We start from the raw sequence: 19,988 nt of genomic DNA on the forward strand, positions 1-19,988 counted from the left end.
GGGAAAGAGGCCCTGCTTATGCTAGTGACCGCTCTATAATTTCTCTACAGGAAGAAGTGAGGGGCAGAACTGAGTTTTAGAAAGCTTAAGGAAGACTTGGGGACTTGTGTTAAAGCTGCATCTTTTATTAGGACTACACGTTTCTCTGGGGTGGCATGGAGGAGTACTGATAGCAGTGGCATGAGGGAGGATGCTAAAGCCCGCAAAGCATCCTGCCTCCACCCAGACTGACACCAAAGGCCTGCCCCACTTATTTCTTCTAAGCGTTTTAGTTGTCTGCCTAGACAACTAAATAGTTCATGTGTCTGTGCGTGATCTTCACTATGAGCACATTTGTCTTTCCTGGTTTCTGCTTCTTCCTTAATTTATCATTTTCTCCACAATGAGGTCAAACTATGAGAATCACTTAAAATTTATGAACTCAAATTAATGTCACTAAATTTCTAGGACCAACAGTTTTACTCTATGGTCACACTGATTGGAGCAAAATTTTATCTTGAAAAAATTAGTTTCATTAAACACAATTTCCAGAAGTTGGAAAATAATTTACATAAGATGCAAGAAAGAAAGTTATTCAGTGGCTCCAGAGAGAAACTGAAACTGGTAACAGAATTCTGGTGGGCAGAACATGTGGCAGGGGAGAGAGCAGGCTCAGAGACCGTGCCACATTGGGGACACAGGATGATGACATCACACTGGTGTGAGATCTAGACCAGCCTGGCTGTGGAAAACAACAGAAGCTTCTGAGATCCTAGCTGTCCTTCATGAGTCCTGCCAAAGAACTTCCCATTCGTAGTAGCACTTCCCGAGGAGGTAAACTCGGTGCTGTGTTTCATTATACCTGGTTGTGAATTCTGAGTAGCCCATCAGCCAAAGCTGATTTTAAAAACTCAACTTCTAAGTCGGAAAGAGAATGACAAATACCATATGATACCACTTATATGCGGAATCTAAAATATGATACAAATAAACATATCTATGAAACAGGAACAGACTCACAGACATAGAGAACAGACTTGTGGTTGCCAAGGGGGAGGGGGGTGGGAGTTTCTAGGACCAACAGTTTTACTCTATGGTCACACTGATTGGAGCAAAATTTTATCTTGAAAAAATTAGTTTCATTAAACACAATTTCCAGAAGTTGGAAAATAATTTACATAAGATGCAAGAAAGAAAGTTATTCAGTGGCTCCAGAGAGAAACTGAAACTGGTAACAGAATTCTGGTGGGCAGAACATGTGGCAGGGGAGAGAGCAGGCTCAGAGACCGTGCCACATTGGGGACACAGGATGATGACATCACACTGGTGTGAGATCTAGACCAGCCTGGCTGTGGAAAACAACAGAAGCTTCTGAGATCCTAGCTGTCCTTCATGAGTCCTGCCAAAGAACTTCCCATTCGTAGTAGCACTTCCCGAGGAGGTAAACTCGGTGCTGTGTTTCATTATACCTGGTTGTGAATTCTGAGTAGCCCATCAGCCAAAGCTGATTTTAAAAACTCAACTTCTAAGTCGGAAAGAGAATGACAAATACCATATGATACCACTTATATGCGGAATCTAAAATATGATACAAATAAACATATCTATGAAACAGGAACAGACTCCACAGACATAAGAACAGACTTGTGGTTGCCAAGGGGGAGGGGGGTGGGAGAGGGAAAGATTGGGAGTTTGGGATTAGCAGATGCAAACCAGTATACACAGGATGGATAAACAACAAGGTCCTACTGTAGAGCACAGGGTATATTCAATACCTTGTGATAAACCATAATGGAGAAGGATATGAAGAGAATATATATGTATATGCATAACTGAGTCACTTTGCTGTACAGCAGAAACTAACATGACACTGTAAATCAACTATGCTTCAATAAAATTTAAAAAATTAATATTAAAAAAATTAGAAACTCAACTTCTGAGCATCTTTGGAACCCTAGACCTTCATGGGCCATAAACGAAGCCTCCTTACTGACCAATGACAAATGGGACTTGTTAAAACTAATTGTTTGTGGGCTTATGGACTCATTCTTCCTCTCCAGAATTCAAACTTCAATCCTTCATTAGCATTAACAATGAATTAGTGTGTGATTTCTTACCTAGCAAGTAATAAATTAATTCAGTGCTTGTTTTATTGATTGCTATAATAGTTAAAAGAGAAAGAGTAAAGTACTGGGGGCTCCCTGTAAGGGAGGGGGGTTTGAAAGCAACCAAAATTTGACCAGGTTGGGTTAGTTAGGACAAAGTGGCAGAGAACCTCCTAACAATTATCAAAACCGTCAGTCAAGAGGAACTTGTCCAGACACATGGTCAAGGGGTTGATCCACAATGGAAAAAAAACTGAAATGATTCTCTAGTGACTTGGAAGTTCTGGGTAGGAATCTTGTGGATTTGGGTCTTCAACGATGTTTTCCCCTTACCTTTCAGCTGAAGATTGTGACTGTAAATCAAAAGCAAGATATCTAAGTATACAGTAGATAGTGTAAGACAACTCACCCAAATGATCTAAGGAAATCTCTCTCAGTGTCCCAGTCACATGCAATCCCATGCACTTTCATGTGACCATGCATCTACCCAGTCTTCCCTCCTTCATTCTCTCTTCATGGTATCTGAAGACAGCCCAATGTCACCTCTTTGACGATGATGCCCAAGCTCCTTTGGACAGTCACTTCTTTTGCCCCACACTCATAGCACTTGGCAGTCACACCGGTTCCAGTATTTATCCCATTGTTACTACCTTATAAGCATCCTGTTATTACACCAGACCGTGCATTCTTACAAATGTTTGCTGAGGGAAAGGACAGATGAGTATGACTTCAAGGCCAGAGTCTAAAAGGGAAATGGCTCAAGAGGCATACGTTCTTTCAAAACAATTCTGCCAACTCCATCACAGATGAGCCTGTTGAAGAGGCAAAGCAGAAAGCATCTCCAGAAACAAATGTTTTCTGATGAACCCATGTTTTCAATGGGCATGAATAAGGGATGGCAGAAAGGCACATGATGAAACTCAAACAAAAGCAAAAAACAAATGACACAAACCTCTAAGAACAACAATGGACAGCTGAAGATCTGAATGAATAGAAGTTTGTAAACAATGCAAAGGAAAAAGTAACAAGGAAATTCTATGGATGTTGAGAGGATGAAGGGATGAGAAGCAATAGGCCCACTGCCTATGGCACCCAGGATGAAGTTAACTTACAAGAGAGATAAAGTAGATCTAGTCCAATCCTATTTTGCAGCTCTATCAAACAGACTAGGTGAAAAACTAGAAATCACAGAGCATCCATGGCTAAGAAGGAAGTGAAATCCAGGATGAAGTCTCTAGCCCTGTAAGAAGCAACTCCTTGAGTGGTAGAACCATTACCAGTAAGAATCACGGGAAAAGATTAAAAGAAAAAAAAAAATCCTGGTTAAAAGAAAAACAACACAGATTCTAGAAATGACACACTAAAAGCAGCTTGATACCAACTCCCAAAAAATAAACTGACAGATATTAGACAAATCATTTGTGATTGCTTAAAGATGAATTATTGGCTGCTTGGAGCCACCATTGGTATGCTAAAATGAGTGAATACAAACTAAAATAATTATCTTTTTAATAGGGCTGCTAGATTTGGCATATTGATGGACATGTCACAGGAGGCAGTATATCAAGATTTCACTAAGGCTCTTGAAAATGTCTGTTGCTACCTTCTTAAAAGTAAGATGGAAATAGCTGAGCTAGAGAATTTGGTTAAGTGAACTTAGAGAAAATTGATTTACAGCAAGTGGAAAGACTTAAAGATAATTATTTAACTACTAATGGTAGTAGTTAAATAATGAATATGCCAAACTGCATAAAGCTCTCCAATCCAGCACTTTTATCAACTATTTGGATAAGGACGTAAAAGGCATGCTATTCAGGCTGTGTAATTTGGCCCAAGCTGGAAAGGACGGCAAATAGGTTTGATGTTGAAAATCAGGCTCCAAACTTCCTGGTAACTGAATAATGAATGGAAAACAAGATAAAATTAAAATTACAAATTCACAAGGAAAAACACTCTTTTCCTTCAGTGTGAATATGACTGCCAACAAACTAAGGAAATATGATGCTGTATTAACAAAAGTAAGGATAACAAGTAATATTCCTACAAATACATTATTCAAGACCATACCAAGATGGTGAAGAATCTGAAAACTATTTTATGTGAAGAGATTTAGAAACTTAGGATAGTCAGCCTGGAAAAGAAAAGGTTCAGAGAGAATATGACGTTATCTTCAAATACATGCGATGAGAATATACGAAAGAGGCATTTTATTTATTTTGTGTGGATCCTAAGTAACTGGGAATGAGAGCAATAAGTTGAAAGGAAATAAATTTTAACTAAAAATTAAAAAAACAACTGTCTACTAGCAAGAGCTTTTCAAGCAAGAAACAAGTAGCCTTGGGAGTCCCTGGGACACTCCTCTGGCTGGAAAAACTCAAATCCAGGCTGGAAAAGGCCTATTTGTCAGATGCAGCGGAGTTTCTGGCCATGGCTTGGTAGCCCAGATGACCTTTGTCTTTCAACTAAAAGATTTTATGTTTCTGAACTTAGACATGGTGCCTGTAGTAAGATGAGGAGTGGAAGCAAAGGAGATATCAAGTTTATATAAACTTGACACTTATTTAAGGAAATGCTGTCTTTTCTTTCTGATCTCTCAATCACTTCTTTCAAGACTCCAGGACATTACCTAGTTACTATATTACCTGGTGCTTCTATATCCCAGACCTACTCTTAGAGAGGGGCTGAAGTTTCTCATACGATGTGCCTATAAAAGAAACTGTGTCCTAAAAGAAAGTCATGGAGACACATTAGATTTCTGAATGCAGGAAAAGAAATTTCCCAGCTGTTATCCAAGTCAGACAGACTCTCCACTGCACATTATTACTTACTAGCAGGAAGATTTGCTAGTGCCTTGCTTTCTGTACACAGAAGAGGATACTTCAACAGGCCCAATCAGCCCTTCTCATCAAACTTACTGTCCATCAAGTTCCTATACAGATGTTATTGCCCACAGCATTAAGATTAGCATTTTTCATTTAAAATAGACATGAACAATTGATGCTCACCTACAACAGAATAATTATATTAAAACATTAATATTTTAAAATTCAATCACTTTTAGTTTATTTTTAAACTCAGATTGGTAAAAAAAAAAAAAAAAAGTTAATACCACCAAGGTACTCTAATTCCAAGCTGGTACATCTGTTTCTTAAAATAATACCCAAAAGTTCTATAAACTTAAACACTTAGGAATTCTCCAGCTACCTTTGGACATATACTCCAAAGAGGGCACATTCTAATAAGTTATTTAAGTAACTGTTAAAAAACCTTTTATGGGAAAATTTCTATAAAGTTTTCAATGAAGATATTACAACTGAACATTTCTATTATGGAACAGATTTATTCTATTTTTATATTATACTTGGAGGGTGCTATGGGGGTAGTGGTTCATGAAGGCTTTGGAGTAGGACACACGAAGGAAGAATTCCCGGCTCCATTACTTGTTAGTGGTATAACTTGGGAAGTCACTAAACCACTCTGAGGCTGTTTCCTCATCTGTCACAATGAGGAAAATACCATCATCTAGCACAGGGGTTGTCCTGAGATTTAAACGAGGTCATATCTGTAGAGCTTCTGGCACACAGTGAGCCATCAGCAAAGGTGACGGTGGTATCATCAATATAGACAATAAAGTCGTTACAGACCCTGGATGGACAGGGTACAGGCGACCTGGTGTGGCTCATCTCCTGCTTTATTGCTTTGCTAATATTCTCATGACTTTACACAAGGGTCAGTCATTAAGTTAGCCTCTCCGAGGGACCCCCCTGTCTGAATGATCATATCCATTACCTGACAGACATGCTCAAATAGCTTCTCTTCCTCCTCCATCTTCAAAAACGTACTCTTCCTTGACCTCCACATCTCCCTCCTGCCATGGCCCTAATTTTTGGCTTCGCTTCCCAGACAAGTTCCAAGAGGAACTGCCTAGAAGCTCTGCTTCCACTCCCTTATTCCCCATTTACATTAAACTGGCTTCTCCCATCATGGTACTGAAACTGCTTTTATTCAAATCATCAGTGACTTCCAAGTGGCCAAACTTAATGGATACTTTTCAGTCCACACCTCAATTTACCACTCTCTGCTTTCAAAACTTCTGATCATTCTCTCCTTCTTCAAATGCTTGCTCTGTTCTCCCGACTACTGCCATTCCACTTCTGCTGGATTTCATCCTACTAGATCACTATACGTTGGGTTTACTCAATTCTGTTCCCCATTCCTTCTGTTCTCTTTTCACTTTACACTCTCCCTATATGATCTCATCCATTCCTATGGCTGGGGCCAACAACTCTTCAATTTCTGTGTCAGCCCAGACCATTCTGTTTTCACTCCAGATTCACATATCCAATTAATTGTACATACAGTGGTTCCACTGGGATGTCTCATAGACATCTCAAACTTAAACACATCCAAATTTAAAGTCTTGAGATTCCCTCTCAGAATTGTTACTTTTCTCGTTTTCCCATTTCATGTCATGGCATCTCCATCCATGCTTAATCCTTATTCCCAAACATCACCAACGGGGCCCTGAATGACGTGCCGCAGACTACTCTCCACCCTTCTTGAGCTATCCTCGCTAAATGTACTCTGTTCCAGCCACACTGACCTCCTCGCAGATCCAAGAACCGGCCAAGCTTTCTCCCACCTTAAGGATGTGAAGTCTAAGTGCTTCCCCCTACTTAGAATAGTCGCTCCCTTCCTTTTTCCCCAGTCCTGCTCCTAAGTACATAGATCATGTGGGAAATTCATGCTCATACCCAAGATGTGCTTAAATGTCATTTTTCTCCAGAGTTCCTTCTTGAACATGACTCTTGTCTAATGTGGATACTTCCCTTGCAATTCTTTCATAACATCCTGTTATTTTCCCTCAGAGCAAACGCTGCAATTTCTATTGACATATGCATGTATGTGTTTCTTTAATGTCCTTGTGAAAAGTAATCTCCATAAGAGCAAGACCCACATTTGTTGTGCTTGGCACTCTGTCCTCTGGGCTTAACAGGTGCAGGCACATAAGGTCTGTCTGAGACATAAGCAATGCATAAGGTTCTCCTCCTAACACAACAATACACTTCAAATTCAATGATAAACATCAAATGACTCTAATAAAGCCTTACCTTTGATTAGATCAGAGAACTAGGGGATGTCTTAAGTATCTACTTGTATCAGATAATAATATAAAAACCAAATTCAAAATTAGAGAAAGATTTTCCTATGCCTTAAAAATAAACAGGAAGGTAAAGATTATATAGATTAGGTTTATAACTCAATCCATTTTATAATTGTAAGTTTTCAATGACCTGTTAAGACAGTGCAAATTTCACTTAAAGATAAATACATGTGTTTATAACATTTCTTTTATTTAAAAAATCCATACACTCTTATAAAAGAAAAATTATGTTTTCATATATATAATGTGGGCATATTACTCATTCTTACATTTAAAATACATCTACTCTTATAAAAGAAAAAATATCCTGAAATCCTGATTACATAAGCTCAGAGTTGCAGTTAAAAAAAATCAAATTTCTCTCAGTATCTAGTGAAAGCAGTTGATTTAGCAAAGTAAAAGGAATTATCCCCCACTTAAAAAAAATGATGGAGCCATTGAAATGGAGATGGCTCAGTCCCCAATGACCTCACCAGCATCTGCTTCAATTACCTTCTGAAAATGAAATAACCAAATTACCATTCAGCTTTCTGCTGTGCTAACAAAATTAATCTGAAATATCGAAATTCATCTGCTTTAAATTATATATTACACAACTTCTAAACCCACATCTCTTCAAGCTCTAAACTGTGAAGAACAAGCACCAAGGCTGTCATAATCAACAGTAACATTTTCACATACACAGGAAAAATTAATGGAAAGATTAATGACCTAGCTCAAATCATCCATGACAGTAATTTGGTTCAAATCATGCCACCTAAAAAGCAGGATCAGTCCATTTTGAATCCATTCTGCTTCGTACAACAGATGTGTTCTTGAACATGTATGTGCAAACTGTATTTTAAATGCCACAGAGTGATTTAGAAATATAATTAGGTTTCATGGTTGCTTTTTTTCTAAGTATAGACAAGAATATTTTAAGCACGAATAACTGGCCTCTAACCATTTCCTAAGTTCACAGGATCATATTTTGGCCATCTAGTTTGTCAAGTATTCCATAAGTACATTAATAAATACCATTTTAAAACTGTGATGTACTCCAAAGCCTTGTTTTCTGGTTCTTCTATATGTACATCATACTCTCTGTTCACACCTAAAGAAACCTTGTCTCAAAACCACCAAGCTACATTTCTCATTTCAGTACATGATATATCCACCTCAAAGTCACCTTTGATTCTTCTCCAAGTGAAATCAGTTGCACGGTTCTAGTAATGGAACCATTTAGAAAAGCCCTCCTTGCTCTCCACCACCTTCTGCCTCAGCAGATGCTAGATCATGTCTTGCCTTGGGAAGAGATCCAGGCCCCCCAATCCAACTAACATTCTCCCTTCTCATCCCTAGGACACTCAGATTCATGCTCTGTGATGCTGACTCATCTGTCTGTTTTATTCGGTGCCGAATCACATTTGCAAACCATAGGCCACCCTACGTCTTGCCCAGTCTCTTTAAACCTGGCCCACTATGCTTTTCAATACTGTTTTCGTTTACGTGTGAGAAGCAAAAAGCTAAAACAAGTAGGCAAGCCTGCGGCATGTTCACTGGCATAATATACCACAAAATGAGTACAGAAAAAAAAATGGGACATTAACCATCTTGGTTATGCAAACTTTATTTAAAATGATAAATGAAGGAAGAGGGAAGTAAAAATGCATGAACACATGCCCTGTGGCACAAGCACCAGGTAATCGTCTTTACAACAGAAGTGACCAAGCTGGGAGATTTTCACCTGTTAGGGCCTCCAACTCTGACTTAGAGAAGAAATAATAGGGGAATCCTTGATATACCCCCAAACTATAGAGGAAGGTCAGGAGATTGCTGACTTTTTCACTGGTATATAGGGACTCAAGAAAGTTTCCTTGAAAGAGCAGAGATTCCTTAACTTGTTCCAAAGTTCCTAATAATTCCTCTACACTGAAAATCAGAAAATATCAGTTTAGTACTTAAACACATTTAATTATAATCATTTAGATCAGTGAGTCCTACTTATGGGTAACTGATAAGGTTCTATGAAATTCAATTCAACAGAGTTTAATGAAGAATATGACATCATAATTAAGATTGTGGTCTGTGAGGTCAGGCATACCAGGGCTGAGTCCTAGACCTGCTACTTCATAATTATGTGACCTTGGGCAAATTACATCTACGATACAGCTTAGCATCTTTGTCTGTAATTAGGATGATAACAGGGTAATTATGAGATTAGACAAGTACACAAATCAATCTCTGTTACATAGTACATGTTGGTTATCATTCAGAGTGAATGACTGTTAGGCGCAGGGCATGAAGCTAGACCCTGTGAGGAATATAAAAACGAAAAAGAACTGATAATAAATAACACAAGCAAATAAGGCAGAGAAGATAAGAGTGCTACTGGCTGTATCCAAAGACAGACTATGTGAAGGGCCCCAAGAGAAGGGATAAGGAAGCCTAGCAATGCCTTGGCTCAAGTGGCAAGGGAGGGCACATCTAGTTATGTGTGTGGGTGGTGGTGAAGGATTAAATGAAACAGGAAAGGCCTCAAGGAGACAATGTCATAATTAAAGATGGGTGTGCCAGAGTGATGGGTTTGACATCACTATAAATAAAAAGAGGATGGAAAAGGGCAGTTCTTTGTATGATGAAAGCAAAGTTCTGAGGGGGCAAAGACATGTGTAGAAAAACATGAAAGACGTGTAGAAACTCAAAGTAGGAGATAAAGACAGAAAGGTAGGAATGAGCCATATTGTGCAGAACTTCAAATTCAAGGGAAGAACTGGGGATACAGAAGTCACATATCTGAAGTGCACCTCAGGAAGACTAATGTGGGAGGATGTGAGGGAGGAAATGCAATCAGCATTTGACTTATGAGTTAGAGGGGGTGAAGACTGTAGGAATTTTCAGATATAAATTTGTGTGTGGGGGGGGGGAGACAGGAAAATTTCTACTAAAATCACCAACATGCTGGACTACAAGCATGAGCGATGAACTTTCAGAGCTGTGAGCACAAAATATTTTCTGGTTCAGAACTCAATTTTCTCTTGCTGAAAAGTTGTTGTACCAGCAACAATGAACGGTTTCCAAAGCACATGACAAGAGTATCTTGAGCCAGTCGTGTCAAATTTAAATCCAAACTCAGGAGTGAGTTCAGCTGAAGTCTTTCTTGACTGTCAGCAACAACATTTAAGAAGGAGGGAGGTGATGAAAAATCTGAAAGTGAAATCAAGAAAACACTCCCATTTACCATTGCAACAAAAAGAATAAAATATCTAGGAATAAACCTACCTAAGGAGACAAAAGACCTGTATGCAGAAAATTATAAGACACTGATGAAAGAAATTAAAGATGATACAAACAGATGGAGAGATATACCATGTTCTTGGATTGGAAGAATCAACATTGTGAAAATGACTCTACTTCCCAAAGCAATCTATAGATTCAATGCAATCCCTATCAAACTACCACTGGCATTTTTCACAGAACTAGAACAAAAAATTTCACAATTTGTATGGAAACACAAAAGACCCCGAATAGCCAAAGCAATCTTGAGAACAAAAAATGGAGCTGGAGGAATCAGGCTGCCTGACTTCAGACTATACTACAAAGCTACAGTAATCAAGACAGTATGGTACTGGCACAAAAACAGAAAGATAGATCAATGGAATAGGATAGAAAGCCCAGAGATAAACCCATGCACATATGGTCACCTTATCTTTGATAAAGGTGGCAGGAATATACAGTGGAGAAAGGACAGCCTCTTCAATAAGTGGTGCTGGGAAAATTGGACAGGTACATGTAAAAGTATGAGATTAGATCACTCCCTAACACCATACACAAAAATAAGCTCAAAATGGATTAAAGACCTAAATGTAAGGCCAGAAACTATCAAACTCTTAGAGGAAAACATAGGCAGAACACTCTATGACATAAATCACAGCAAGATCCTTCTTGACCCATCTCCTAGAGTAATGGAGATAAAAACAAAAATAAACAAATGGGACCTAATGAAACTTCAAAGCTTTTGCACAGCAAAGGAAACCATAAACAAGACCAAAAGACAGCCCTCAGAATGGGAGAAAATATTTGCAAATGAATCAACTGACAAAGGATTAATCTCTAAAATTTACAGGCAGCTCATGCAGCTCAATAACAAAAAAATAAACAACCCAATCCAAAAATGGGCAGAAGACCTAAATAGACATTTCTCCAAAGAAGATATACAGACTGCCAACAAACACATGAAAGAATGCTCAACATCATTAATCATTAGAGAAATGCAAATCAAAACTACAATGAGATATCATCTCACACCAGTCAGAATGGCCATCATCAAAAAATCTAGAAACAATAAATGCTGGAGAGGGTGTGGAGAAAAGGGAACACTCTTGCACTGCTGGTGGGAATGTGAATTGGTTCAGCCACTATGGAGAACAGTATGGAGGTTCCTTAAAAAACTACAAATAGAACTACCATATGACCCAGCAATCCCACTACTAGGTATATACCCTGAGGAAACCAGAATTCAGAAAGAGTCATGTACCAAAATGTTCATTGCAGCTCTATTTACAATAGCCCGGAGATGGAAACAACCTAAGTGCCCGTCGTCGGATGAATGGATAAAGAAGATGTGGCACATATATACAATGGAATATTACTCAGCCATAAAAAGAAACGAAATTGAGCTATTTGTAATGAGGTGGATAGATCTAGAGTCTGTCATACAGAGTGAAGTAAGTCAGAAAGAGAAGGACAAATACCGTATGCTAACACATATATATGGAATTTAAGAAAAAAAAATGTTATGAAGAACCTAGGGGTAAAACAGGAATAAAGACAGAGACCTACTGGAGAACAGACTTGAGGATATGGGGAGGGGGAAGGGTGAGGTGTGTTAGGGCGAGAGAGAGACATGGACATATATATACTGGTCTTTCTGTGTCTTGGAATCATGTCTTCGGTCTTTCACTGAAGGCCATGACGAGAGCATGGACAAGTTTCAAGGGATAGATAAACTCCCTGAAATGTACACAAAATTTATGCCTATATATTTATTCTTGCTTTTTCTCAATTTCTCATTTATTCCTAGATTCCTTACTTAGGCAGCATGCTTTTATATTAAAATTCATTAGTGCTTATTTTTCAATAGTGCTTATTACAAAGACTTTATACATTTTAATTCAGTCAATCCTCTCAACAATCTTAAAAGGTAGGTACTATTATTATTCTCATTTAAGAGAAAAGAAAACTATACAGCTCCACAGATAGTAAGTTGTCCTACAGAGAAGAAACCTCCAGGAGGCCCCAAAGCGGAAGTTGCCTAAGCTTAGTTCCATCTGGTGGTTTTGTTGAATTACAGTTTCCTTGGGTCTCGCTCTAGGATCTGGGACAGTCCAGATCAGCAAGAGAATTTCAGGTTAAACAGAGACATGCTTGTCATTTATCCTTAAAATTAGTTAGACCCATTACACTGCACTGTGGGAAAGTATATTTATATAACAAGTACCTTACGTACAGCTTTCTTTGAGCAATTGGTTGATGTGTGTTAGATCAAGGAAATTTGTTTTTCAATGAGGAAAAATAACCTCACTGGCAGTACACTAAGCACCAAAGAATCCTCTAAATCAATGAGTCATTGTTCAATATGGCTCAAAATAAAAATACATTTTTAATTGTGATTCAATATAAACATCCTTATAGATATTTAAAAGAAAATTTTCATGAAATATTATTTATTCTGACTACATACAACAGATGCTGATATTTTCTATTCAGTCTAGCTCAGTCCAGATTGATCTATCCTATTCCATTCCATTAAAACAATGCTGGTTCCTGTCCACTAAATTGATTTCATGATGCCCCAATAGGTTGGTAACCTACAGCTTGAAAAGCAGTATTCTCCATGGAATTAAATCAAGTAACTCTGCCTGTTCCTTAAAAATGAAGCCAAAAGCATGAGTCTAACTGTTAATGGCTAAATGTTTATATGCATTTTTTTTTTAAATCTGTAAAAAACAAGTTAATGATTTCCTGAAAGCATTAACAGGTCAAACTTGGCCATGGCTGTTTTTCCCAGTAATGAATGACAAGCAATATGTAAATATTCCCTAAGAGCCACTTGATCTGAATTCAAATCAAGAAAATAGGAAACATAAGCCTTAAAAGACATTACAGGTCAAGCAAAAGTTTACTTGGTAATTAGTAATATTTTCAAATAAGGCACACACAGCTTTTTCACAGGAAATGGTTTTAAAATATTCTCAGTTTTTTTAAGATTAATAAAATTCCTGAATACTGAAAAATTTATAGTGACAAAAATTAAGACTCACAAACCATTTATATCCTACATTAAAGAAGCTGTTTTAAATATTCTCAATCTGTCAGTTGGTCAAAAAATACTTAACAGGCTTCCCTGATGGCACAGTGGTTGAGAGTCCGCCTGCCTATGCAGGGGACGCGGGTTCGTGCCCCGGTCTGGGAGGATCCCACATGCTGCAGAGCAGCTGGGCCCGTGAGCCATGGCTGCTGAGCCTGCGCGTCCGGAGCCTGTGCTCCACAGCGGGAGAGGCCACAGCAGTGAAAGGCCCGCATACCACAAAAAAAAAAACAAAAAAAAACCTAACACTTGTTATATGTCAAACAGTACTTAACAAGGCACAAGGAAAGAGCACTGAACTATTGCTGAGTCCCTTCCCTCCAGATGGCCCATCTGGCGGGAGAATGACTGTAAACACATAAATAGCAAATAGGAGCTCAGAAGGTCACACACGAGACTGTCCTTGGATAGGGCTATGGATCACTACAGGCATGTGTCCCTAACAGCGCCAACAGCCCTCTAGGATGGTTCTTAGAAGCTGAAATCAGATATGGTTTCCAATAAAGTTAACTAGAACATTTACTTCCAAATCCATATACAACTTCCCCTACTCATGATGCTATGAATACGTTCTAATCCCCCTCTCAGACAAAGTAAAAATGAATGTTTAATGCTATTTAAACTGATACAACATGGAATGAAGAAAAACAATCAGAGATACAGACAAAGCAGACTGGGGTTCAGGGGCCAGACCCTCCATTTAAAGGCTAAGTGACTGGAGGCAAGTTATTTAACCTTCCAAACTACAGATTCATCATCTGCAATTCTATCTACCCATAGGATCATGGTGAGGTTGAAGTGAGGGAATGCACATGAAAGCACTTTATGAAGCACCACAAGTGTTATTAACTTTAGAATCAGTAGGCATAGTAAAACTGAGAAGATATTAGCCAAATATGAAGAAGGTATAGAGCTAACATGTACCAAGCACTTAAAACGGGTCTATTTGCTTTTCATATACCAACTCAATTAAACTCGGCAATATGACAATGTATGAATCCAACAACTGGTAATAATAGGGTTTTTCCTCAAATCTGGGACATACTAAGTTTCTTCTCTAATGGTCCTTGGCTAGCAGGAAAAAACAATTGGAGACTGTTTATTAAAGGAAGGGCAAGAGTTCACACCACACCACTCCACCCACGTGGTATATGCATTCTTAGCCCAGCTGTACCACAGAGAGACAGGCTCTTCCCGTAAGGTTCAAAGACTGCCTCCGTGGGGCTGGAGCTGGGAGCACTCCCTGTTGTCCTCAGCAGTGCTGCAGATCAACCGGCCAGGCACAACCAGGTGACGCCTTCCACTGGATCTTAGACTCTGGACTTGACCAAGAGGGCAAGCTGAGATTTTCCGTCCAAATGCTATCTCTGCATTCATTTCTATTATGGGCAACTACTCTTTTTAGACGAGATGCAATCCTAGGGTGTAAAGTGGATCCCTGTAATGCAAACCACTGACTTACACAGGTGGGGTATACAGACTGCATGTTTCCTATTGCCTTGGTTGGTTAACAGTCTGACATTAACCATATTACAGATGGATAAAGTATATAAGACACGGATTATGAGATGTCTTCAAGTTATAAACAAGTTGTTTTTAGAAAAGGTCACTTATAACTTAGATCTGTGGAATCCAGGGTGCATTTCTGCACATTAATTTACAGTGGTATAAATTAATGTTAAGCTGCCAGGACTGCCCACAGAAATCTACTCAACCCACAATGTGAGCAGCACGAGGTCAGGTAACCTGTGTTCTATGGGCGTCATTCTACCACTGCTGAGCTGCCACATGGCTCTGGATGGAGAAGGACAGAGCTGGGCGCAAATGCTGCCTCTCCCACCTGCTGTGTGATCTCACTGAAGTTATTCAAACCCCTTGAGTCTAAATTTCCACAGCAGTCAAGTCATATTTGGGGATGAAACATATATATAAAGAGCACAAAGGGACCTACACAAAAATCACTAAAAGGGTACTAAATTCTGCAAAAGCCAAATAATGTCAAAATGAGTGTGGAAGAGGGGAGCCCTTGTAGTGCTTCCGAAAAAAAAAAAAAAAACCTGCATTCTAACTACAAGGGAAGAAAGAGGGAGCAGGGGCCATAATGAATAACGATCACTCCAGAGGACAGTACAGAAAGTATAATTTGCTTTAATAATTCAGATTTGCTTTAATAATTCAGTTTTTCATTTGGTTTCAAGACTTGTCAAGTATCAAGGAATTAATACACACATATATAATATAATAATTTTGTATATACAGATTATTTGCAAAAGCATGGAAAAATGTCTCATGAATCATTTGATCTGTAATAAACAACTGGTACAAAACACTGAAGATGGTGAAAACCAGGTGGGGCAGAGCCAGGAGATCCTGAAAACTCCATAGGGCTTATCCAGAATAGATTTATGCTGACTCACATGTCCATGTAGATCTACACAGGCATATTTCAAGATAAATTATAAGAAAGAAAGTATTGGGCGATCCTCGAATCACTAATTTCAATCCAAAATTATTAAAATGGGGCCTTTTAAACTTAACTTTCCTTTGATGTTAACTTCAGAGAGAGAGAGGGAGAGAACCATCAACAAAGGGCGTTGGGAAAGGATTATTTACTACATACAATCATACGATGTTTATGAAACCACAGGGTGAAATAGTGCACCAAGAAAACAGAGACTATTTAAATACTCAGAAGGGTAAAGGGATGGGGGGAGGTTAAAAGCAAGAATAGATTTATGCTGACTCACATGTCCATGTAGATCTACACAGGCATATTTCAAGATAAATTATAAGAAAGAAAGTATTGGGTGATCCTCGAATCACTAATTTCAATCCAAAATTATTAAAATGGGGCCTTTTAAACTTAACTTTCCTTTGATGTTAACTTCAGAGAGAGAGAGAGGGAGAGAACCATCAACAAAGGGCGTTGGTAAAGGATTATTTACTACATACAATCATACGATGTTTATGAAACCACAGGGTGAAATAGTGCACCAAGAAAACAGAGACTATTTAAATACTCAGAAGGGTAAAGGGATGGGGGGGGTTAAAAGCAATTTTTAGGATTTCCGATACATATTGTGGTAGCAGGCAGAAATCAGGGCAAATGTTCCTTTTGCTCTCCTCTGCAAACTAGCAGATTTGCGTAAGGTGGTATGGCTGCACCCTTGGCCTGACTCTTTATATTCCTCCCTAGAGATCTTGCTTGGAGGGCCCGTATACACACACTCCAGAGCAAACTGCCCTAGGTTGTCAGAAACCAGCTTTCAGGCAGGTCCAGTTGGTGATTCCACTTTATGGAATTCCACAGTTTAGTCAGAGGTAGTTGAAAAGATTTGTAACTTTGGCTGCCTCTTTTCTGATAATAAAGTTTTCGGAGTGTTTGTTTGTTTGTTTGCTTTTTGCTTTTAATAGCTTGACCATTTGGGGCTGCAACTGCATTACAGTAGCTAAACTGCAGGTTTATCTTTTTTCTCTCTCTCTCATTTCCTAGTAACTAGTCACGGTGATTTACTATTTTAATGGTACCACTGACTATTGGCCTTGCCCTGCTATCCCTATGCTCCTAGGATCACTCTCCATTTTTGGATATGTTTTTCTTTTTCACTGCTAGAATACTTTTCACAAGAGGTCAAGGCAAGCATGACAATTAAATTTTGTATTTCTGAGTTGAAAAAAGTATGCTGTTCTTCCAGAAGTTTCATCTTGCATTCTCAGTTTAAGGGGCTCCCCTCACTCTACATCTTAGGAACAAGACGTGGTTAGCCATGAGCAGGTTGTTCGTGAGCCACAGTCACCTTTACTGTTGGAATCAGTTTGGAAGCAAACTGAGAAGGCACTACAGCCTTTGAAATCACTATATAGAGGCATCCCTAGGCAAAAAAAAAAGAGAGAATCTTGACCTAAATTCACATCTTATATAAAAATTAACTCAAGATGGATCACCAACTTAAGTATGAAACATAATACTATAAAATATTTAGAAAAAATGAAAGAAAATCTTCAGGACCTAGGGCTAGGCAAAGAGTCGTTAGACTTGATGCCAAAAACACAATGCATAAAATGAAAAACTAATAAATTGAATCATTAAAATTAAAATTCAAAACTTTTGCTTTGCAAAAGACTGTTTTAGCAAGTTGAAAAGAAAAGCTACACACTGAAAGAAAATACTGGCAAACCACATATCAAAGGACTAGTATCTAGAATGTATAAAGAACTCGCAACACTGAACAGTAAGAAAACAATCCAGTTAGAACACAGATAAAACACATGAAAAGACATTGTGCTGAAGAAGATGGACAGATGGCTAATAAGCACATGAAAAGATGTTGAACCTCATTAGTCATTAAAGCAATGCAAATTAAAACCACAATGAGATATCACCATACACCTCTCAGTATGGTTAAAATAAAAAAGAGTGACAGTACCAAATGCTGATGAGGATGCCAAGAAACTGGATCATTTATACATTGCAGATGGGAAGGAGTAGAAAATGGTATAGCCACTCTGGAAAAGAGTCCAGCAGCTTCTTATAAAATTAAACATGTACTTATCATTCAACTCAGCCATTCCATTGAGCCTTTATCCCAGATAAATTAAAACTGACACTCACAAAAAAAATCTTTACACAAATGATCCTAGCTTTCTTTGTAACAGTCCCAAACTAGAAACAACCCAAATGTCCTTCAATGGGTGAAGGGTTAAAAAATTGTGATACATCCATAACATGGAATACTACTCAGCAATAAAAAGGAACAAACTGTTGATACATAAAACATCTTGGGCAAATCTCAAGTGCTATGATCTGAATGTTTGTGTACCCCCAAAATTCGTATGCTGAAACCTAATGCCCAATGTGACAGTATTAGGAGATGGGGGTCTTTGGGAGGTGATTAGGTTATGAGGGGCAGAACTCTCACCAATGGAATTAGTGCACTTATAAAAGAGGCCTGAGAAAGCTCCTTGCCACTTTCACCATGTGCAGTTACACTGAGAAGGTGGCCTTTGATGAACCAGGAAGGGGGCTCTCACCAGACATAAAGCCTGACCATGATGGCTCCCTGGTCTTGGACTTCCAGCCCCTAGAACTGTGAGAAATAATTTCTGTTGTTTGTAAGCCACTCAGTCTGTGGTATTTTGTTACAGCAGTCCGAATAGACTAAGATATCAAGGGAATTGAACGAAGTGAACAAAAAAAACTCAAAACATTAGATACTGTATGAATCCATTCATATAATATTTTTGAAATGACAAATTATAGAGATGGAAAACAGATTAGTGGTTGTCAGGAGTGATGGGCAGAAGGAAGAAGGTGAATATGGCTACAAAAGGGTAGCACATGGGATCTTTTTGATGGAATTGTTCTGTATCTTGATTGTGATGGTGGCCACACAAATCTACACGTAATAAAACTGAACAGAACTAAATACACACACACACACACACACACACACACACACCCATACACAAATGAGTGCTTCAGTGCTTGTAAACCCTGGTACATCTGAATAAAGTTAGTGGATTGTATCAATGTCAATTTCCTGGTTGTGATATTTATTATACAATAGTTATGTAAGGTGGGAAACTAGATGAAAGGTATATCTCTGTATTATTTCTTAGAACTACATGTGAATCTACAATTATCTCAGAATAAACACTTAGTTCTTGTTTATTCTAAGTGTCCTATCTTTCTATGGTTCGCCCATTACATGCCTGATTTCTTCCTTCTCCAAACAATCTTGCTACTCTCTGGGGTCCTAATAGGAAAAAATAATTCACTAAAATTAACAGTATAACTCTTGTTTTCCAAAAATTCTTATTCATGGTTTACTATTATTAAGTGAAACATGTCCTTTGGATACAACCCTATATTTGAATACTGACTCTTACACTACATGAAACGGACAAAATACTTTCTGAGTTACCTCAATAAAACAGGGAGAAAACCTATTTCACAAGTTTATTGTGAAGTTAAATAAAATAATAAGTAAAGTACTTGGCACATAGTAGTTCCTTAACAATCCAAAACCTAGCCTAATTTCTGAATAAAAACATCAACGAAAAACTTTGGTTTTCAGTTTCCAAGACTTACATTTGGAAAACAGGAAGTGCATCTTTAACAAGAATATTGGGGCTAGGGATGTGGTGAGGCTGAATTAGTTCTTAAGAAGTATTTCAATTTAGGAGACCATAATGATCATTTTAAGCCTATGTTCTCACTATGAGTTTGAAAACATTCCAGCCAACAAAATGATTTATAAATGTTTTAATGTACCATTCATGTTATTATGATTAGTGAGTGGCTGCCATACAGATGTTTAAATCTGTAAATAGTAACCAATAATATAGGAGATTACTCCTATTCAGATACTAACACATGTACATATGTTGG

The 19,988-nt window shown here is 38.3% G+C and overlaps 1 protein-coding gene across 2 annotated transcripts in view; it reads right to left on the bottom strand.

The window, feature by feature from the left end:
- The window catches only part of NCOA7 (nuclear receptor coactivator 7), a 151,339-nt gene that overhangs the window by 105,585 nt on the left and 25,766 nt on the right, over positions 1–19,988 (bottom strand). The window lies entirely within an intron of this gene.

The sequence above is a fragment of the Lipotes vexillifer genome, unplaced genomic scaffold (genome assembly GCF_000442215.2).
Source record: "Lipotes vexillifer unplaced genomic scaffold, Lipotes_vexillifer_v1.1 scaffold756, whole genome shotgun sequence".
Lineage (NCBI taxonomy): Eukaryota > Metazoa > Chordata > Mammalia > Artiodactyla > Lipotidae > Lipotes > Lipotes vexillifer.